This window comes from Poromitra crassiceps, assembly GCF_964638095.1.
Source record: "Poromitra crassiceps genome assembly, chromosome: 2".
Lineage (NCBI taxonomy): Eukaryota > Metazoa > Chordata > Actinopteri > Beryciformes > Melamphaidae > Poromitra > Poromitra crassiceps.
In genome coordinates, this window is record NC_139624.1 from 129481 (window position 1) to 153088 (window position 23608).

General features: G+C 43.5%; 1 pseudogene across 1 annotated transcript; it reads right to left on the bottom strand.

Annotated features, from left to right (window-relative positions):
• Positions 1 to 14684: 14684 nt before the first annotated feature.
• On the bottom strand, positions 14685 to 22447 carry LOC310772379 (ribonuclease P protein subunit p29-like; annotated as a pseudogene). The gene is made up of 7 exons: positions 22327 to 22447; positions 21564 to 21619; positions 20820 to 21049; positions 20629 to 20706; positions 20430 to 20491; positions 18104 to 18204; positions 14685 to 16581 (listed from the first exon to the last, which is right to left on the bottom strand). The product of its transcript is annotated as a ribonuclease P protein subunit p29-like (transcript).
• Positions 22448 to 23608: the final 1161 nt, after the last annotated feature.

Sequence of the window (23608 nt, forward strand, 5' to 3'; positions counted from 1 at the left end):
GCTCTCCACCTCTCCACACACAGCCATCTCTCCCAGGCTCTCACGCAGCTCCCCTCCCTCCCCCAGCCAATCCCAGGTGAGCCAGCCTCTCTCTCTCACCTAACCTCGCGGCACCAGGCTCTTCTCAGCGAGAACTCTCACCCAACCCACTGGCTGTTGCCTTCACGGTCCCACAGAACCCCGTAAATCCCCACATACATGCCAAATCCCACAGGTAATTAGCCGGTGGTTTTCATGTAGTTATTGTGTAACAATGGTGGTTGCACATCAAAGTGGAGCATGTCAATACAGAGACGATTTATTATGGGCACCCCTGCGCGGGTATGACGTGCAAAATCGTGAGAAGTGTTCCTAATTTTCAATTTTTTCATATAAAAATGTTTTTTGTTTTTGTTTGTGTTGAGGAACAGCGGCCACGCTGGCGGCGGCCCCCGCCACTGCACCGTTGCACTGAGGCTGCTGTACACATGAGTGGTGAAGAAGGGCTCGCAACTCGCTACTAGTGGTGATTAATAGCAAACATTCAACAGTTTCTCCTCTAAAGATATTGTAACAACACAGGCGAGGCCGTTCGCGAACCCGGGTCTCCAACTTACAAGCCCAACACGTTAACCATCAAGCTAGCTAAAGGCTCACGTGTTGGCTTTTATCCTTACAGACCCAGGATCGCTACACTACCTCCACCTGTGGGAAGCGCAGCCCCTGCGCCTCAGCTTACTCCCTGCCTTACCAGCGCTTTTAATACTCTCTCACGCACCCCCCCCCCCCCCCCCGCCACACACGCGCACGCACACACACACACACACACACACACGCACACACACACATCAGTACCTAATAATATTTACCAAGCTAACGTTGGTTTCATGCTAGTTTGACTAGCATCTGACTAGCTGATAGCAGCACTGAGCACACAGTCACGTTTTCATTCCATTTAGAATTTTAGTATAATATCACTGACTCTCACGGGGAGGCACTGAAGCTTACCAGGTGGAGGGGGGGAAGCATAGTCGTGATCTGAAGGAGCAGCAGTCACAGCTTCATCAGCCGAGGTAACGCTATCTGCGCCGCCGTTATCATCCTCATGACACCCAGCGTCCCTGACATCAACAACGCCAAGTCGCTCACCGGCCCTCTCATATGGCGACCTTCGTCCTCTTCCCCAGTCGTTCCAGTCAAACCTCGAGGGAACAGCTCCAAATTTAAGACGTCTGTAGCCTTTCAGGGTCGAGTAGATGGCATCCTCATCAAAATGACGACTGCAAACATAGCTGTAGATTTTGAACATGGCAGCCTCGTCTCTTCTCATCGCTATAACCCATGCAGCTCGCAATCTAACATCCTTTGGAAACTCGTGGAAACTTAGATAAGGCTGCCGTTGCTTGTTGTTGGAACAAAACGGGACACTACAGCGAGCTTTACTGCGAGATTGCGCCATATTGGTTGTTTACATGGCAACGCACCGGAAGTGAAACTGCCCCGTCTCTATTTACTTCCGCGTTCAACTTGGGCGTGAAAAGAGCCTATTCTAACAAATGGTAGCAGCAAGTCTCCTAAAACTGGGAGCGAAGGATTTCACGGTTGAGTGACGTCACACCCGAGTTGTCGACGACGTAACGTTCCAAAAAAGTCGGGAAATTAGCCAGGCAAATGTAAGAACTTCCGGTATGTTTCTTTTAAAAATAAAAGAACACAAAAGCCAATAACTTGATTAATTTTACACATTTAAACAATAAATTAAGCATTTAAGAAGAGATACAATACACATTATGTTTATGTATAACAATAACTGTTTTATTAACGTTATTCTCAGTATATTAACGGACAAATGCTGTTCACTGGAAGTGGCAGCTTGTCAAACCATAGACTGTAAAAATAAGTGTCAAACACACACACACACACACACACACACACACACACACACACACACACACTATACTATGGAACTAGCAATTGACGAACTTCCGGTCGGAGTTTTTCAAAATAAAAGAACACACAAGCCATTGAAAATGATTAATTTGCACATTAAAAGTATAAATCAAGCATTTAAACGAAGCTATGCATTACTAATTATGTTTCTGTATAACTGTTTTAATAACATTGAGGACATTCTTTTCAGTATCAAATGGAATATGCTGTTGACTGGAGTGCATAGTTTTACAAATTGGACAAGATTAAAGATTTCAAGATTCAAGATTCAAGATTTCAAGATTCAAGATTCTAGATTCAAGATTTTTATTGTCACTCCGTAGTACAAGTATCATGTGTGAAATTCTTGTGCTGTAGACTCCGTTACAACATAGTGCAAAAAATAAAAACTAAAAACAAGAGGCAACAAGCAATAAAGCAGTAAGACACGCCACAGACAGTGGCGTATTCACTGCACATATGTGCAAATGGCATGAACATACTTCAAACATAACTAAACATAATAACATTCTGTTAGGTGCAAATAGCATATACCGGTACCCAATTAACATACTATTGAACATTAGTCATACGTGATGGTAGCAGCTGCAGTGCGGTACAGTACGGCTACTACACTATTTGTATATGTTAAGGAGTCTCGTGGCCTGCGAGAAGAAACTGTCCCTCAAGCGATTTGTGCGTGCTCTTGGGACCCTGTATCTCCTCCCTGAGGGTAGCAGGGAGAACAGACTGTTGTGGGGGTGGTTTGTGTCTTTGATGATCTTCATGGACCTCCTGAGGCACCGCTGGTTGTACAGATCTTGCAGTTCTGGCAGCTCACATCCTGTTACGTGCTGGGCCGCGCGCCTCACCCTTCTTAGCGCCCTGCGGTCGATGGTGGTGCAGTTCCTGTACCAGGTGGTGAAGCAGCCAGTCAGCAGGCTTTCAATGGTGCCTCTGTAGAAGTCCCTGAGAATTTTTGGCCTTAGCCCGAATTTCTTCAGGCGCCTGAGTCCGTGTAGTCGCTGTTGGGCAGAGGGGTTGAACCTAACGTAGAACGCGTTGAGTTCGTCCGGCAGGGTGGGTGACGTGCTGGGGACACTGTACAAAGTGGCAGCTTGCCAAATATATAGTGATCTGATCTTCTTTTGATAACTAATGTAATAATAACTAATCTAATGTAATATTTTTCACTTTAATTCAATGAGCCTATAGCTCCCTTGAAACTGTTTGGAGCCCCCGCCCACATCCCACTTTGAAAACCTCTGGCCTAGGCTATTTTGATGTTTCCTCTTTTACTGAGGTGTGCTGTGTGCATACAATGCATTGCTCAAGACAAGTGTACATGATGGATTATATGAAAATGCAATGTCAGCGTTATGCGCATTATGACTTGTTTAGGACTTGGAACTCAAAGTTTAGGACCTGGGACTTCTCAGGACTTGCCTGTCTTCACTTTGGATTTGAGTGCAAAGACTTGATAGTCCATGGGCCAAACCCCAAAATTTCACATATCGGTACCACTCAAGTGGGCAAATTCTAATCAGGATTTTTGAACATGTATAGATGATATTTTAGTATGATAGCTGTTAGAGAATGGAATTTATCCACTCCTCATCTGCAATATAATATACGTAACAGCTATAAACCAAATAAACTGAAGCCAGGAGTCCAGAAAGATGTCTTATGAAAGTATATTTATTACCATACATTCTCCTATAAACTGGATTTATAGAAGTGACTGAATCTCAATGTATACATCTGATTGTTATACAGAGTCCCAATATTCAGTGATGACTGAGCGTTTGACATATGCTTTATACTCAGAGAGGAGGAAAGGCAGAGAGGAGGGGGGATGAACTTTGGAAATGTGTGTGCGTCGTGCCGTCTGACAGGGAAACTGTTATCAATTGTTATGGGTCGCGATGCACTGTCCAAGGTTTCAGCAAAAGGAGAGAAGTCCTCAATGCCACAGGTGAATCTATATGTGTGAGATGTCATGTCATGTTAACTTATAGCATTAATTATGCATATGCAATTATTAGCATATTGATTAGGAAATACCCATGGAACTTATATTTTCTCCAACAATAGCCTTTGCAGAATGGTAGCTTTGTCACAGTTATCAGCTCATGAAGTTAGCCAGCCCCTACAATAATTTGGACTCTAGGTGCTGATGCATATCCTATTCTAGGCTCGTTTTGAGGACCTTTCCTCATGTTTGATGAGAACATGTTTGATAGAATTTTAAAGGGTAGCTTCCTAGCTTTCATTTAAGCTCAGTTGTATGTCTGTCTGACAAATACAGAGGTCACAGGAGCTCCTCGAACTGTCAGTGACATTCGTTTTTCCACAATTTTCGTCTAAACTATAGTCTTTATTTCAGCACTGTGGCATAGGAACATCAGAGATACAAACAACAAACAGTGGAATACTCACAGGACTATAAGGATTCAGAAAAGGTATAATGTACCCATACTGTCCCATCATAAGGGGTGAATTTGGCCCTTAAGGTAGAAGAATGACTTCTCGAGGGAATGGGACACAGCTCAAAATTGTACATATCGGTACCATCTGGGTGGGCAAATTCTATTTGTGATTTGATTTTTTATAATTTTTTATTTTCTATAATACAAACAGGACATGACAAAGACAATAGAAAAAGGGGGGGGGGGTGTACAGAATATAAACAAAGATTCAGCAATTCAAAGTCTCTTTAAGAAATTCCAGTGAGGATTGTGACAAAGCTCCAGGGTCCATAAAGATCCTGAGTCTGTCTTGGAGGAGTAGAGCTGCCTGTTCCATTGACAACAAGTCCATGAAGTCTTTACGCCAGGTCTCCATATTGAAACAGTTTGGCTTCCGTTGTTTCCAATTCATTAGAATGATCCGTTTAGCTGCAGTGAAAGGCCGATGTTATAACATCATGGACCATTTTTGGTTGCTCAATAGACAGTTTCACCCCCAATATGCAGGTTACAGGACCAGGTTTAATATCAAAGCCAAGGAGACCAGACAAGATTACAGTAATGTCGGACCAGTACAAGAGGGCAGTTCCACAACAAGTGCATGAGCGTCCCCTCTACTCCACATCCATGCCAGCACCGTTTAGATCATGTATGATCGATTTTCTTTAATGTACAGGGTGTAATATAAGCCCTGTGTATTATCTTTATTTGTATGATCTTATATCTAACACAGTTTGATATTTTTGTACTATTTTTGAGTGCTGCAATGAATTATTTTTTAAATTCATATACATCCCTAGATTATGTTTTTATATGATAGATAGACCATGATGACGGGTAGCTTATTAGTGGTTACCCCCTCTTAAATTATGGACTGCTGTCATTCAAAACCAAAAAAGTGCCTTCCCTGGAATCGTCTTTCTTTCATTATATCCTCTCCCCGGGGTGTGTATGGACTACTGACTGTTAATATTATATGTCTAGATATAGACATACTATGATACTATACATACCATACTATACTAGATAGATATACTATACCTAATTGTCTACTAAATTGGCACATTTCTCAGTCAAAAAGGGAGTAAACTGGCATGCTTCAGTCAAAAATAGTTTTATTTGTGTTACTGTATATAAACAGCTACATTCAAAATGTTTACAGTAGTGCTGCACGATTTGGGGGAAAGGTGCGATTTGTGCTTATGGTGGACAATATTGCGATTGCGATATAATAAACCAGACCTGGGCAACTGGCGGCCTGTGGGCCACATGCGGCCCGCGAGCGCCAACTGTGTGGCCCGCACTGGAATTGCAAAAAAAAAAAAAAAAAAAAAAAGTTTACAGTGCACCTGAACGCAACATGCAAGATACCCGCTGAATAAGTGTCATTCATGTCATTCATGTCATTCTGGCCAATACTCCACTTCTGTTATAACATTTGAGTCTGGAATATGGAATATCTTTCAATAATCCTTATGACTAAAAGGATAAAAGTGATCTCATGTGTAAGAAATGGCTGTTCTACATTGAAGTAAAAATAATTAACTTGTTGGTTTTGGATTTTTTTTTAGCTTCAAGAGTGCATTTTTGTTCGTATGACCCTCAACACAGGCTTTGAGAATCCCGGGCCACTTATTGATACTTATGCTTAAATTAACCCACTCATATTCTGGTTTATTTCAAGAAAAACATTTTGGATAGTGGAAATTCTAATTGGCTGGTAACTTCTAGCAACCATATTGGCAGGTGGTCAAAAAAGTTAATTTCAAGCCCTGCAGGGAGAGCAGGTGGTGACATAGGAGTCAGTGAGAAAAGGATCAAATATTGGTGTTTAAGACTGAATAATGACATCACAACTGTTCATTTAAAATGAGTTATTCCTCTAAACCTGACTTCAAATGCCCCAAAATGTTTCGCGCCGGTGCCATTCGGTCCCCAACCCTGAGCTAAATCTGGCCCTCTGGTAGCGAGAACATTTTTTTGTGGTCCTCTCTATCTTCAAAGTTCCTGGGTTGCGGCATGACAATATTTGTTCGGCCCCCGATCAACCCGGTGATCTTTGTCTGGGTGACAGAAATGAAACAGAATCTATTCACCTTATCTGTATCTCTTCTTCATGGCTCACATTGATGGCTCACGTCAGCTTTGCACAAGCTACTTCCCTCTAGCTGCAGATGGTGTGTATATCATGCTGCCCCAACACACCTAGACTATAGTCTACTGTGTGTGTGTGTGTGTGTGTGTGTGTGTGTGTGTGTGTGTGTGTGCGTGCGCGTGCGTGCGCGTGCGTGCGTGCGTGCGTGCGTGTATATAATGACTATGAAATGCCACGTCATGTGCTGCACCAAATTAACCTGCAACCAATGAATATTTGAGAAGAAAAAATTATTTACCTGATGAGTCCATCATTCAATATCAACTAGTCATTCATTACTGTCCTTTAAAAAGTCAAATCACAGGTTTAAAGCACATTTATTACAACAATATAACACAACAATAGAACAAGAAACATTAAATTACAATATAAACTACAACATTATTTATTTAACAGAATGAAAATATTTCAAACTTTAACATTTTAACAACACTTTAACAATCTTAAAATGAGATGAAAACAGTATAATAAAGATAGATAATGATAGAAGGGTGAAATAAGAAAATAGGGTGACTTGGGGGGACGGGGTGGAGGGATGGATGAATAGAATCAGGGAGGGAATGGGGAGGCAAGGAGGAGTGGAGGGCTTGTCTGGGTCAGAGTTCAGAGAAGACTTGCAGCCATCTTCTCGATCACTGGAGACTTCAGGGCAGGATGGAGTCTGATGTTTGACAGCTTGCTGCTCTCATATTTGACCTTGACAGCCTGGAGGGAAACATAAGGTGTTATTAGGTCATGCTAAAAACATTTCATCTTATTGAGACTTCACTGTTTTGGCAACCAACTCACCATTAACGGTGTCTGCCCCTCATTTGCAGTCACAACGTTCCTGGGGATGTGTGCTCACGACCTCACTCACCCCCCTGGTTCACGACCTCACTCACCCCCCTGGTTCACGACCTCACTCACCCCTGGCACACCACCTCACTCACCCCTGGCACACGACCTCACTCACCCCCCTGGCACACCACCTCACTCACCCCCCTGGCACACCACCTCACTCACCCCTGGCACACCACCTCACTCACCCCCCTGGCACACGACCTCACTCACCCCCCTGGCTCACCACCTCACTCACCCCTGGCACACAACCTCACTCACCCCCCTGGCTCACCACCTCACTCACCCCTGGCACACAACCTCACTCACCCCCCTGGCACACAACCTCACTCACCCCCCTGGCACACCACCTCACTCACCCCTGGCACACGACCTCACTCACCCCCCTGGCACACCACCTCACTCACCCCTGGCACACGACCTCACTCACCCCCCTGGCTCACCACCTCACTCACCCCTGGCACACAACCTCACTCACCCCCCTGGCACACAACCTCACTCACCCCCCTGGCACACAACCTCACTCACCCCCCTGGCACACAACCTCACTCACCCCCCTGGCACACAACCTCACTCACCCCCCTGGCACACCACCTCACTCACCCCTGGCACACGACCTCACTCACCCCCCTGGCTCACCACCTCACTCACCCCTGGCACACAACCTCACTCACCCCCCTGGCACACCACCTCACTCACCCCTGGCACACGACCTCACTCACCCCCCTGGCTCACCACCTCACTCACCCCTGGCACACAACCTCACTCACCCCCCTGGCACACAACCTCACTCACCCCCCTGGCACACCACCTCACTCACCCCTGGCACACCACCTCACTCACCCCCCTGGCACACAACCTCACTCACCCCCCTGGCTCACGACCTCACTCACCCCTGGCTCACGACCTCACTCACCCCCCTGGCTCACGACCTCACTCACCACACTACTCCCTGACCTCGCCCATGGACTCGCCCACCTCCCCTACCTACTCACCAACTAGTTCTAAAGGCTCCACTTACAGCCCTACCTCGCCGGGATACAGCCTGGCCATCAGTCCCGATCACAGCGACGAGGAGAACTAATGCGCTACGAAGATGTGGGAGGCAGCTGAGGAGAGGCCCCTACAGCAGAAAATACAACCCCCACTAGCCCCCTGTGGTGCCGGGCCTGACGCATGCACACACACACACACACACACACACACACACACACACAAATTCACAATGGCAGCACAAGAATCCAGGGAGTTTCTCTATATTTCTGAATTAAGTCTGTGCTATTACCATAAGCTAACTATTGTGTGTGATGATAGCCTTGAACTGTTTAGCCAGAAGGGGGGAAAAGGTTAGCTTGGGTAAACCCAGCCTCCACGTGACCTCTATGTGCTATGAGTCACGAAGAAACTTACGCTACAGGCATAGCCTGTGACGTCACGTTGAAGGCTGGGTTTACCCAGGCTAGGAAAAGGTTGCCTTTTGAAATTTACAATCATAATTTTCACATGGGGTGTTGAAGCAGAATTGCAAAGAGTAAAACCTGAGAGGAACGAAAAGTAAAAAGAAAGTTAACTACCGTTCTGTATGGAAAGAATAGGAGAAATTTTGATTTTTGTTTTTTTTTGTTTTTTGCTTTTCTCATTGTTTGCTTTTGGTAACTTTGTAAACCTTTGTAAACTTCTTGCTTAAAGGCCCAATTATGCTCCATTTTCTTACGAAAATAAATGTCTCCAATGTAGAGTATAGGCCTCTCCCTACTTATACTCCCACCACTTATATCCTCAGCCAGGAAGGATTTATTACATCACGGATGACATCACAATTGCTCAAGTGACATCATGACATCACTGACTGATGACATAACTTGTCATAAATTGTGACTGACACTGCTCGGACAGCCAATTTTAACTAAGATTCATGTTAAAAGCTGAAGCTCAGACCACGTCTGGGTCATTAATATACTTGTTTGCAGAATTCACGTCCGCGCTCATTGTTTTGACTTGCTCTTTTTAAATCCTTCTTAATTGTATATAAGCTCATTATATATATATATATATATATATATATATATTTATATATAAAAGGGAGCTTGGGCTCTGTCTGTCCAATGATGACAAGTCAGGTGCTTTCATCATTTCATCATTCTTTATGTTATGTTTATGTTATTTTCCTTAAGGGGGGGGGGGGGTGACGGCCATAGGGCCTATCGTCATTTACTTTGGCCTGCATACTGTTCCAGCTTTGCATTACAGGTTGCTTGCTGTTGAGCTGGGAGCTGGAGATGGGCAGCACCTGATCACTGCTGCCAGGTCTTCTACTTAGGGCTCCCTGCCCTGCCAGTCAGCAGAGCTACAGCCAGAGCCATGCTTGCCTCCTGACACCACGCTGCTCTCACCTTTTTGTCTTTTGTTTTACACTGACAACACACACCACACATTTCCCACTGCACCCACCATACACTTCCAGACAATACTGATACTGACTACCACACTCCATTGTACTTTTTGTAGTTTATTCGTTACTTTTTCTTGGGTTTGATAATAAATTCAGATTATTGTTTAAAGTTCTGAGTACATCTCCCTCTCTATGGGATTTAGATTGCATAGAGATAGGCACTGTGCCTATCTCTAGTGCCTATCTCTATGGGATTTAGATTGCATAGAGATGAACGCATGGTTACGATTTAACCCAGATTTTCTGAGGAAGACTTCTCTCCCTCATTAATTCCATTCATGATGAGATTACCTTATCCAGCGCAGCTGTCGTGGATTACCACGATTGTTGTGATTGTTCAGGTGTGGCTGGTTTGACCGAGGCTAAAGGCTCTTAGACACTTAACAAAAACCTTTTTCTAGTGGCAAACAAATAAGAAGTTACCCTGTTCCGGTAGTCAAACCACCTGGCCTAATGGACAACAAGGTGTCTGATGTTGGATCAGAAGACTGAGGCTTTGAGTCGCTTTGTGGTAAACTTTCTAGTTCAGCAATTCCAGAAGTTTATATTAGAGCAGCAGGCATGATGACTGTGATTGGTAGTGGTTGTCAGTTTCTAACCACATGTAATCTGTCAACATGCATTTGAACTCATTTTACACGGTATCGATAAACAGGTGGGAAAAGTACACACATTCCTTTTAGTTAAGTAGAAGTACAGTTACTTACTAGGCTCGAACCCACGACCTCAAAAGTGACCGAGGCCTCAATACTGCAGGGCAGGAAGCACCCTCTCTGCACCACCAGGTCAGCCTTCTTAAAGCGGGTTTTCACTCTTTCCTCTGGCTAGTTGTTTATATACAACTAGCCAGAAGACTAGTATAACCCAAACTGTTGTACTTGCCTAAACCTAATGTTTTATAAAGATGTGTATGGTTTGACTGGGAATCGAACCCCAGTTCTCAGATTGGAAGGCAAGCACCTTAACCATTATGCCACAAGACCAAGGACACCCAAAAACTGCACTAATTTCACACCCTAAACCCTAATCTTAACCACATTTTATTTACCTGCCGCATGTTTTCAGGAAGAAGCAGTTGCAGTGACCAATCAAATGAGTTCAGGGTGTGTTCCTCAATAAACTATAGAGACAGTCCGCATGTCTGGGAACGCCCACAAAATGTTAAACGGCTGGCGCGCGAGTGGGGTAAAACCGCAGATATATCTCATGGGCTGACTCACCAAAAGACGGTGCTGCGGCTCTAAACTACAGGTTTGGGGGTTCTAGAGCAGAACACAAGACGTCTGCTCAGATGTGCGTTTTCTGCGGTGGTTAAATCCCCGATCGTGTCTGCCTGGGCTGGACTAGCAGCTAAATTCTAACTTTGCTGAATGGATAGAACGGGGGTTTTTACCCCACCCTGACCACGCCCCCAGCCAGGCTGAGCCAGCTAACCAGCGTCTATTGTGGGCGTTCCTAGAGCCTGTATGGGCGTTCCCAGACATGCGGACTGTCTCTATACTGCAAAGGAGGGTTCCCATCTAAAACAATCTCAATAAGATTGTATGATTTTCAGTTTCTAAATTCAAAGCTACCAATCATTTGGACCTTGATTTATCTTACATTGTTTTATGTAGGCTAATGGTAACAGAATCCATGGCCATTTTTCCATGTGTTTGCATCCCATCAAGGTCCAACAGAGTGTCAAAAGTTATGCCTCAAAGCTTTCTGGGAAATTCTACCTGTGGAAGAGGAAAGTGGACGGAGTTCCCAGCATGCCCTGGGGTAGTGTGTTCTGTTTGTAGATTTGTTTGTCAATTGTTTGTTTGTCAATGTGTTTTGGAGGTTAAAATGATTTCTTGTTCTATATGCATGATGTTAGTTATCTGCAAAGTTATAAGTTGAAATGTTGGCACCATGGGTGATTCTGGTGTGCAGTTCAGTGACCTGTCTGATGGGGCACAGGATCTGCTATTAAGCAGCTCTTTTTTGGTTTCTGTGTCAACAAGGAGACAAGGCTGTGAGGACGGAGGAAAGGATACATTCTCACCAAATGGGATACACCCAACTGTCTCATCGGTTAGACTCATCAAACTGGTTGAACTTATCAGCTGATCAGTGGCCAGCAGATCAGACTATGGTTGTACTGGTCAGTTTCCAGGTATGAATGTGTGTGTGAATGTGAACAGGGTGCTCCTGAAAAACAGAGCATTGCTCTCAGTGAGACTCCCTGTATAAATAAAGGTAAAATAAAAAAATAAAAAAAAGTATATATATTACTTCCAAGAGGTTATTTTCATTCAAGTCAATAGCTGAGGGGTTAAGACAGAGGACTCTGAAGCAGGTGTGCTGAGATTGAACCCTGATCAGGGATGTCTTTTTTCTCTCTGAACATAGCCCTTGTGGGAGTGGCATATTTCGACGAAGGTGCAGGGAACATCATAGACCCTTTTCACGGGGCCCATTTTGTGTCGAAAAGGCAGAATAAACACAGGTGCAAGCAAAACAACACTTTTTCACACCTCTCTCTCTGTTCTATGTCTCTTACCCAGAGGACACCCACGTTGCATTCAGGTACAGTCAGTTAGATTCAGCTTGGTGGTGGTGGTTGCTTAAACCTGCGCTAAACCTCTGGTGTCACTCCACATTTACTCTTTAGGCTTTAGGCAAGGCAAGGTAATGTTGTTTCTTATGAACTTTTATGATTGAAATGTCATATTTGATATTTATGCCTAGTGGATGAAATTCAACTTGGTTGCTAAAACCCCTTTTAGCAACCAAGTTGAATTTCATCCACTAGGCATAAATATGACATTTCAATCATAAAAGTTCATAAGAAACAACATTACTGGGTCCAAGAAATTTCCAGTAGACTATTGTGGCACCTTGCCTAAAGCCTAAAGACTAAATGTGGAGTGACACCAGAGGTTTAGTGCAGGTTTAAGCAACCACCACCACCAAGCTGAATCTAACTGACTGTACCTAAATGCAACATGGGTGTCCTCTGGGTAAGAGACATAGAACAGAGAGAGAGAGAGGTGTGAAAAAGTGTTGGCATTGCCAGAGTTAATGGGGGGCTAGGGGGGGCAGGTGCCCCCAGTAGTAAAAAAAAATAAAAAATAAAAATTGCTCACCATTTTAAATCTCCATCTGACTGTCTGGCTGAATATGATCATATCCACTTTGCCAAGCATCATTCACAGGTATCTCTTTGCTAAAGCTGTGACAGGGGGGGCTCTGACAGGGCCTTGCTGCAGCCGCCCCCTCCTGCAACATACTGAATTTCTCCATTGGTTTGGGGTGAAAAGAAATATATTGTAGGCGGAGTTCCCAGCATGCTCTGGGGTAGATGTGTTTATTAATGTGCTTTGGGATGTTAGCTAAAGGACTTCCTGTTCTACATGTGTGATGTTAATTATCTGCAAGGTTATTGTCGACTAATAGTGCTGTTCTACATGTTATTTACATTTCTTCACAATGTTGAAATTTTGGCACCATGGTTGACTCTGGTGTGCAGTTTAGTGACCCCCTCTGAGATGCTGTGTGTGGTCTAATGCAACAATAAACAGTATTTTCTGTAGTCTTGTGCTGTATGGGGTGCAGGATCTACTAATGAAAAGGAGATAATCTCTCTGACTGTGCATGTTGCAATATTGTCCTACCTTTTGATTGGGTTGTAAAGACTCATGTCTGATTGGGCATTGCCCACCCCTGCCCATAGACCCCTCTCAAGGGGGGCCATTTTGTGTCAAAAAGGCAGGGTAAACACAGGTGCAAAGCACTAATGAGGGTTTCAAACGTCCATGATTGGAATTTGGGACTCCTCATTAGTGTTTTGCTTGCACCTGTGTTTATTCTGCCTTTTCGACACAAAATGGCCCCCGTGAAAAGGGTCTATGACGTTCCCTGCACGTCCAGATCTTCCCCACAATGTCGAAATATGTCACTCCCACAAGGGTTATGTTCAGAGAGAAAAGAGACATCCCCAAGCAGGGTTTGATCCCAGCACGCCTGCTTCAGAGTCCTCTGTCTTAACCCCTCAGCTACTGACTTGAATGAAAATAATCCCTTGGAAGTAATATATATATTATATTTTCATTTTTTTAATAGAACAATAAACGAACAAGACAAACAGGCTCAGACACAGGAAAATAAAATACATACATCAGACGTTTGGCATTGTTAACTTGGTGCTACCAGCCACAAAAGGTGCTTATGTGCTTGTGAGGGATATTACGCATAGGACCCCACCAAAGGTGTCCACATGAAACCCCCCGGGTAAGTTGTCCATCTCCCCCGACCTAAGTCACCGCTCACTAATCATTTAGTAATATATATACATCTAACGAAGGTTTCTACTGGAACCTGCATGCAATTACCTCGCTATAATTCAATTTCATGATTCCATGCAGCGATTACATTTGTAGCGATCCTGGGTCTGTAAGGATAAAAGCCAACACGTGAGCCTTAGCTAATGGCTGATGCTTAACGTGTTGGGCTTGTAAGTTGGAGACCCGGGTTCGCGCACAGGCCTCGCCTGTGTTGTTACACATCATTTTATTATATTTGTTTTAGATCATGTATGATAATGTAAGACTTTATGTTGACTGTGCGTACGTCTACTCTGTACGGCTTATAGCTACTGTCCTCATTGTTGAAGGTTCAGATGGGTGTATCCTATTTGGTGAAAATGTATCCTTTCCTCCGTCCTCACAGCCTTGTCTCCTTGTTGACCCGGAAACCAAAAAAGAGCTGACAAGATGCATGAAGGATGCTCCAAAAGTCTCCTCCTACAAAACTAGAATAACTAATCAGTGCAATGAAGTGCTTCACAAAGCACAACAGAGAAACAGAATAACAGGAATCAACTGATTGCAACAACTTCAATTTAATCACACAAATAAGCTTCATTTACATGATCAATATTGACAGACACAGCAGTTATCCACAGCGATCTGATCCTCAGCCACTCACCTCCACAAACTTCCAAACTCTGGCAGCTGTGTGGACCTGATTGGAGGCGTGCAAATTTGTGAATACAGCCCCTCCCCCCCACACACAAAGTAAATGGCTGCTCTGCCCTCTACTGGACATTATACATAATAAAATAAACCATTGCTTTGCCTATATAAAAACACATTTTTACAAATCAAAGAGCTGAAACAATTTCAAACCTTGTTCTCAGGGAGCTGACATTTTTATCCAACAAAGCCAATGTCCATTTACTTTTGGTGGAGAAAACAATGGGATATAAATAATGTAACTAAAGTGAATGAGTAACTCCCCCTCCCTCTCGTAGTATAAAGCTTCCATCTACTGTTGCATTGCCAACTTTAATTGAATAGAAATCTTCTCCTGGTGGTAAACCTCTGAATCGACATCTTTATGGACCAATCAGCATGACCTGCTGCTCCTGTATAAGCCAACGATACTGATTTGAACTGTTAAACGGTATAAGCCAATGATACTGATTTGAACTGTGAAACCGTATAAGCCAACGATACTGATTTGAACTGTGAAACCGTATAAGCCAACGATACTGATTTGAACTGTGAAACCCTATAAGCCAATGATACTGATTTGAACTGTGAAACCGTATAAGCCAATGATACTGATTTGAACTGTTAAACCCTATAAGCCAATGATACTGATTTGAACTGTGAAACCGTATAAGCCAATGATACTGATTTGAACTGTGAGGGCCTGTGTCCACCTAGCGTCTTTTTCCGACGTTAAACGCTGGGAGTGCGCTGGGGAGCGCTGATCCGAGCGCACAATATACAAGGAAGCAACGTTAGCTCAGTGCGGTAGGAGCTTGATAGCTGACAGCTAGCAAGCTAACAACACAGGTAGGCTACGCTATTAAAAGCAGTAAGCACAACACTCACCAGAAATATTAAGTGTCTAGCCAATCTGCTCCCACAATTGAGCCTTTCTGTCTCTGTTGCGATAGTTTCTCCATATGATTAGTTGCCAGAAAAGGAGCACCCGACACCAGCGTCTTTCTGAAAAGTTAAATTATTCTCAGCTGGGAGCGCTGGGAGCCGGCGCACAAAAACGCCGGAGCGCTCTGAAAATAGACGCTGGGTGCAGCGCACTTTCTCTACACGTCCGTGTGCGCTCGCATACGCTCTCCCCCCATTGGAAACAACTGAAAAAAGACGCTGGACCTGAGGAAAAGACGCTAGGTGGACACAGGCCCTAAGCCAATGATACTGATTTGAACTGTGAAACCGTATAAGCCAACGATACTGATTTGAACTGTGAAACCAAAACAACTTCAAGCTGGCTGGATAACTCACTAATCGTGCTCTGTGAAATCCCCCCCCATGTCTTTAGCAGCTTCGATTCCTCTGCCACTCTCTTCCTTGTTGATCTGGAATGACTCAGGAATTACCGGTGGCTGAGATTTCTGCCGTTCAAATCGCACGTTCCAGCACATACTCTCTCGGAGCAGAAACTCCCCGCCCACTGGAGTTTCAGGCCTCTCTCTACTTTAACTACTCCTCGACGACTGGGAAAATTTGATTTTCTGTCAATTACAAGCCACTGTCCATGCTGCTGCAAAATCCTACTGGATTTGGATGAAAGTTGCAGATGACTTCATGTCCCTTCCTGAGCCACGTCGCAGTGCGACCCCCATCACAAGTCAATGGTCCCTTTGAGTTTAAACTTCTTGACGGAGCGCTCGCTGGCACGCTGTTGGAACTTGTTTCCGTAGATGTGGGAGACGAAGCCGTTGATTTCCACCGCAAACACGCTGTTCCTCTTGGGGATCACTGTCGCAAAAGAAAGGGACAAAACATCTTAAGAGACGTCCGAGAGCGCAAGGTTTTTCATCACAAGTCTGATCGCTGGGTTGAAACCTGCTCTGAAAAGACAACAAGAATGCGCGGGGGGGGGGGGGGGGAGATAGCGTGGGAGATACTGAGGGAACTGAGGGAGATAGCGTGAAGCTCTCTAAATCAGAGGTTTCTCAAATGTTTTTCAGCCAAGGACCCCTTATAAGATAAAAAAAATATACCGGGGACCCCCTCATTCTGATTTGTGATTTTGGGCTCTGGGTTTCAGGCCTGTATAGGCTGCTGACCCATTCCCCTACTGATTGTCTGGTATTGACTCAAACTCGATGGGAACAGAATTTAGGTGTGTCAATAGACCCTGTAGAATGGGACCTAATATGGAGAGATTCAATAACTATAGCTAATGCAGTCCGATACAGAATACTACAGTTTAAAATTTTACATAGGGCATACAGTATATAACTCCCTCAATAATTAAGAAAATGGACCCCAACTCCTCAGATCAATGCTGGCATTGTGGAGAAGTTGGTACTTTATTTCATATGCTGTGGCACTGCCCAGCAGTAAAAATATTTTGGGAAGAGGTTATTGACACACTCTCGAGACTGTTGAATGTAAACGTTACTGCTGGCCCTGTTGAATGTCTGCTAGGAACTAGGGTCACACAAACACAAAGCAAGCATGTACAGAAGATCGTTGGTCTGGCCTTTCTGGCCACTAAGAGAATAATTTTATTAAATTGGAAGTTCCGCAAACCCAGATGCTTTTTAATAGAGGACTGGGTGGGTGGTTTTTTAGACTTGTTAAGTATGGAAAGAGTTACCGGGAGGCTGGGGGACCTTGATATCGGTCCTACTGAGCTGTGGGACTTGGTGAGAAACTCTTTAGCTTATCAATCGATAGCCTTACAGCCTAGATAGTTTCCTATACAACATAAAGTGGATGTTTTCTTTATTCATTGTGGATGCTGCCCACTCTATCCGGATTCCTGTTGACACCGGCATCCTTGTTTGCCATAACATTCTATACTGAAATACTTATGAACGATTGCTTGACTCTGTGTTGCATTGCTGTTGTGGGGGATGTTTGTTGTTGTTGGTTGTTTTTGTTTTCTCACCTTCACTTCCCTCTCCCTTGTATGTGCATGTTGCACATTTTTGTTTATTGTTTTGTGGTCTGTGTGTAATAAAAGAAAAACTGTAAATAAAAATAAATAAAAAAAGCTTGTTTCCATGGTAACGTGCTTGACATTTAAATTGATAGGTTTGTCAGATTAGAATGTAATCCATGAACCATTTTAGATTTAAAGCATAACATATTTTCGTTGAACAATGAAGCTCTTGCACACAAAAATAAGTCCTCCCCCCCCCCGAAAACTTTTCGTGGACCCCCTGGCAAAGTGCCATGGACCCCTGGGGGTCCCCGGACCCCCATTTGAGAACCACTGCTCTAAATAAAACAGGTGTTGAGTGAGTGAGAGACATTCAGCTGGCCAAACCTTTCAGTCGGTCCTCTTTGGTGATGATCTTGAAGACGTGTTTGAACTCTTGAACCAGAATCCCTGTAGTTCCCACATATGACGGCATCTGGACCGAACCACTGTGCAATACAAGACAAGATGCTAGTAAAGTGACAAAGATAGGAAGTGCTTACAGAAATACATCCAAGTCATGGTCGACAACCAATTGTTAACATAGCAACACTTGGCTTAGACACTTGTAAGTCTATTCTGTTATTGTTTAACGTTTTTTGTGCGTGTAAATTCATCCTTAATTAGTGGTCCATGATGATCTAAATGTTTCAGCGGCTTTTCCACCCTGATAAGATTAAGTCAAGTCAAGTCAAATTTTATTTATATAGCACCTTTCATACACAAAGGCAATTCAAGGTGCTTTACAAAAAAATAATCGAAAAAACAAGCAGCAAAGCAATGCACATATAAAAAACACATAAAAAACACAGCCGACAGTTTTAGTTAAAATATATACTCAAATTAACAAACATGAAACATTATTTCTGTTTTAAATAAGTTACAAGGCACTCTTCAGTATTATTATTACATGTACAGTCCATTTGTTGGAAATGTACAGGAAAAATCTTTTTAAAATTACAGGCCGAGAGAGGCAGTAGTTTAGTAGCAGTTAAAAGCAAGAGTAAACATAAAGGTCTTTAGCTTGGATTTAAAAATAGGCAGAGTAGGGGCAGATCTAATGTGTTCAGGGAGTTTGTTCCAGTTATGAGAGGCATAGTGGGAGAACGCGGCTTCACCATGTTTAGATTTGGTCCTTGGGACAATTAGTAGACCAGTGCCTGAAGATCTCAGGGATCTGGATGGTTCATAGTGTAGAAGCATTTCAGAGATGTAGTGTGGGCCTGACCCGTTGAGAGATTTGTAAACTATTAGCAGAATTTTAAAGTCTATTCTAAGATTTACTGGCAGCCAATGCAGGGATTTGAGAACTGGTGTAATGTGTTCAGCTTTCTTGGTTCTTGTTAGAACTCTAGCAGCCGCATTCTGAATGAGCTGAAGTTGTTTAACAGCTTTTTTGGGAAGACCATTGAAAAGACTGTTGCAGTAGTCTAGCCTGCTAGAAATGAAAGCATGAATTAGTTTTTCAAGATCTTGTTTGGACATATAGCCTCTAATCCTTGCTATATTTTTTAGATGATAGAAGGCAGATTTTCTTATAAGCTTGATGTGGGAGTTGAAATTTAGATCAGAGTCAATAATAATGCCAAGATTTTTTACCTGGTCCTTTGGCTTCAGAGATAGGGATTCGATTAAGAATAATGTTCTGGGGGAAACACTGAAGTATTGAAATATTTTGGCATAACAATGATCGATTGAATTTTGATATTAGCCTTAAAGGGATACGCCAACATTTTGGGAGATTCGCCTATTTGCCATATTGCAGACAGTAAATGGATAATGAGGATGCCTTTATCATCACTGTGCGTTCCCTACAAAGGGCGGTACCACTTTGCTAGTGCTACAATAGAGACACTGCGGAGCGCGTCATCATTCAGAAACCACACCCAAAATGGGGGGAAACAAAACCCCCCCCCCCCAATCCTGGCGTTCTCCCTTTTTTTTTTTTACCTTTATTTAACCAGATAAGTGCGTTCCCCTATGTCACGTGTTGCACACAAAGATCATATATCCGGAAGATGAACACTCCAACTTACTTCCTTGACAGCTAAACCCACATTTTTCTTCTCGCGAATTCTCAACAGCTTCCTTGTTTTGCTCGGGAGTACAAAAAAAACTTGAATTTGGCGATTTTTTACATTCGTTGTCTGCACAGCCCACCACACAACAGCTTTTAGCTATGTTTAATTCAAGGAAAATGATGCTGGTGTATGGCAGTGAATGGAGAGCTTTCCCCCGTGATGGGCGTGGCCTATTTCATGCAGTGTCTATGGTAGTGAATGGTACAGATTGCAACAGCGCCAGAAACACCCACATGTACATGTTGTGCCTCGTGTACTCACCACGCGATAAAATAATAATCCAAAGTTACTGGAAACGGCCATTTTCAAAGTAAATCTACACACCGAGATCTAACAAAGATTAACCAAACTAACCAAGAGTAACTGAAGTTACTTCCTTGTTTGCCATGAGGCGCTGTACACAGCGCATGCGCCGTTGCCGCTAATGGGCTATATTGTGTGCATTGCTTGGCCTTGTATTAGCGCCGTTGCAATTCTAATTAATTATCTCCACCTCTGCTCGTTTGCATGCGGCGAAGCGGTAATCAGCTTCGCTCTGCGGTGGGCCATCAGAGAGTGGGATTTCATCACAGAAAGCAAAAGTGAACTCCTACCTGTGATAATGGCACCATGGAAGTCTGCCTTCAAAAGCTTCTGCTGAACAAAGTGTGGACTGCTACAAAAGATAGAGAGGTTTATTAGAGATGTAACATGACTGGTAACCAAGCAAGAGACTATAGGACAGAGATGAAAAGACATTTGAAGTGGTCTCTAATGGGCGATAACACCACTGAGCTCCAAACCGATACTCACCAGGATGGTTTCAATCCATTGCACAGGTCAATAATGTATTGTCTCCATAGGTTATGTAGTGGCAGGAAAAGTTCATATCTAGAGTTGAGAACATACAACAGTTAGCTTACGGCTAGTGTAGCATTTTAACAGTAAGAAATGATTAGGATGCAGCTACTGTGACAATTCAGATTTTTTGATTACCAACCAACCTCTGGTGTTCGGGCTTGATGTGGAAAACCTTCAGTTCTCTCTTCTGTCTGGCGTTGAGCCCTTTGGCTTTCTTGCTGTTGCTCTTCTCTTTCTTCTTCTTGGGCCGGGCGTACTCCAGGATCACGGCTTTGTGAGCCAGAAGCTCCTTCAGATCCTGCTGTGACTTGGACTGGATGCTGTTCCTCAGGAAAGCCTGGACGAAAGTGTCTGCTTGAGAGTTCGTTTGAGACTGGAGATGAGAGGAAGACGATAATGAAGTTCACACAGGTTATTAGGTTTGAAATTTACTGTGGGAAAAATCCATATAGACTTTCATCGATATTCATATGCATTCTAACGGAATACTTTTTCAATGAGTCTGGCTCACCAGACGCAGCACAGCCCTCGGCACGTATGGCGAGGGCTTTGACGCTGTAGCATGTTTTCCACATTAGTTTAACTCTGCACTACTCTTACTACTCTACTACTAACAGTGAACTACTCTTATTTACTTGATATAGTGTTGTAACCACCAGCTGCTGCTATAGTGCACCATGTTTTGATTTTTTGATCAGATCAGATCTGTGATTGTGTTTGTTTTGATGTGCTGTGCTGTGCCTATTTTGATGTAACGCTGCCAACAATTATTTTTCTACCGAAAACTAATTTCCCCACGTGGACAAAGTAGCTACTACTATTACTTACTGATGGGCGGCATTATCTCTCAGAAGTAACTAAAGTAAATAAATAATCTGTCTGCTCACCTCAACACCAAGCATCTTCTCCAGGTCAGGAGGGAATTTGGCTCGAACAAGTCCATCTGTGCCAAAACACATGGATAAAACATGAATTATTACATTGCCCACATTATCCTACTCCAAGACAATACAAAACATTTAAATTAGAAATGTCTTCGTGTATCACCAACAATGGACAGATAATATGCATTTTACAATTAAACTCCCAGTTTCTGTACACCTGATGGCTGATACTCTCCATTCTTTTATAGGCTACAATCCAACTTGTCTAGAGGGGTCAAGCCAAAAGTCTAGTAATGTAATGTCACCTTGCTTCGACAAAGCTATACATTATCTGACCAAAAGTGACCGAGGATCTTTTCTGATTCCTTAAGAGCCACCCCTCGATTCGGCATACTCAAATCGAAAAAGCACCCATAAAAAAATACTTTTTAATGTAGCGTTGCTCACTGACGTACCACCCTTAGTGGTGTATTTTGGTCGAAGAAGATCGTGGGGAATTGTAATTTACAGCTGCTTCGTAGATTGGATGCATGCCGAACTGAAAAGCAGATCATGTTGGTTTAAAAAGGCTATTGAATGATACAGTAGTAGGCTATGTTATTGTATGTTATTTTGCAGAAAAGAAAGGCAACATTAACGCTAGCTAAATTGCTGGAGGTTCAGGCAGCATACGAGCGAACATTAACTGTCTGTACTCTGTTATGTAGCGTTAGGCACTTGTATTTTAGAGCGATATTACAGAGCTGTCTTTGAAGATTAAACTCACCGTCCATTTGCACGTTTTTGGTGGCTTCTTAAAGAGAAATGAATCAATTCTTTCGCAGAGAACGACACATGTGTTGTGCAGAACAAGCTGCAACTATAGATAGAGACACCCTAACTTCCAGTCACTTCCTGTATCTGTGCCACTTTCACGCCCCCTTAGGAGACTGGTCAGCCAATGAAGTTTCATAATATTGACAGACAGCCAATCACAAGCCGAGAACCACGCCCATTTAGGAGATCGGAAGAGTTCAATAGAGAGCTCCAGGGATGACGTATTTTTGTAGGCTGAATGCGGAAGTCCCGAACTTCCTGGTTCTTCACTGTTTCTGTCTATGGGATTTTTGAATGCGTTTTCGGCGCGATGCTTCAAATAAGGTCTGTGGGCAACGCAAGTTTAATCAAACGCGAACGAAGGTTCAGCGGGATAATCTTCACACATGAGGACCACTTTCATGAGTTTTGTAGCGTAAATGCGAGCCCTGGAAGTAAAAAGCTCGTGCTAAACTAATCCAGAACTACATACGTCGCATAGGCGTCCACGCGAAGGCGCGAGAGAAAGAATTTCCGCGTTCTTCTTCTTCTTCTTGATTTCCGGCAGTGTAGACGCTACTCGGCGTATTACTGCCCTCCACAGTTCAAATGGAATTTGATGTCTTCTTTATAGTTCTTCTTCCCAAAATGCTCCCATTCATAAATATTGTCCATACTAACACTCAGACGTTAATTGTCTGAGTTTGCGCAAATGCGTCCCTCAGTATTTTATCGATATCTGTTCCCGATACGTCCACCACATCCAGGAACCTCTTTGCAGCATCCACCACCATTTCAGTCCTCTCAGTCTTCCCAGTTATAGTAGCAGCACAGTTCAACACCATAGCAATAAAGGCCAAGAATCGCTTCTTATCCATGCAGATAACATTACTCTGAATCGATCTGTCCATTTCCTTTCTCGGTTCCTTTTGTACACCCACGCTATCCTCATTTCTTTCCACCCTCTCACGTTTCCTCTCCACACTTTTGACAGCCTCAGCATATGACAACCCTTTCTTTTCTCTGACTTTACTCACTATTCCTTCTCGGATTCTTTTTGGGCACTGTGCTGATCCTGTATAGTGTTTTCCCTCACAATGCAGGCATTTCACCTGCTGTTCACACTCATTGCCATACCTCATATCACAATCTTCCTTCCCACACCGACCACACCTTTTATCTCCTCTACACACCGCAGCTACATGCCCATACTCTTGACAACTGAAACATCTGAGCGGCGCCCTTTCATAGGG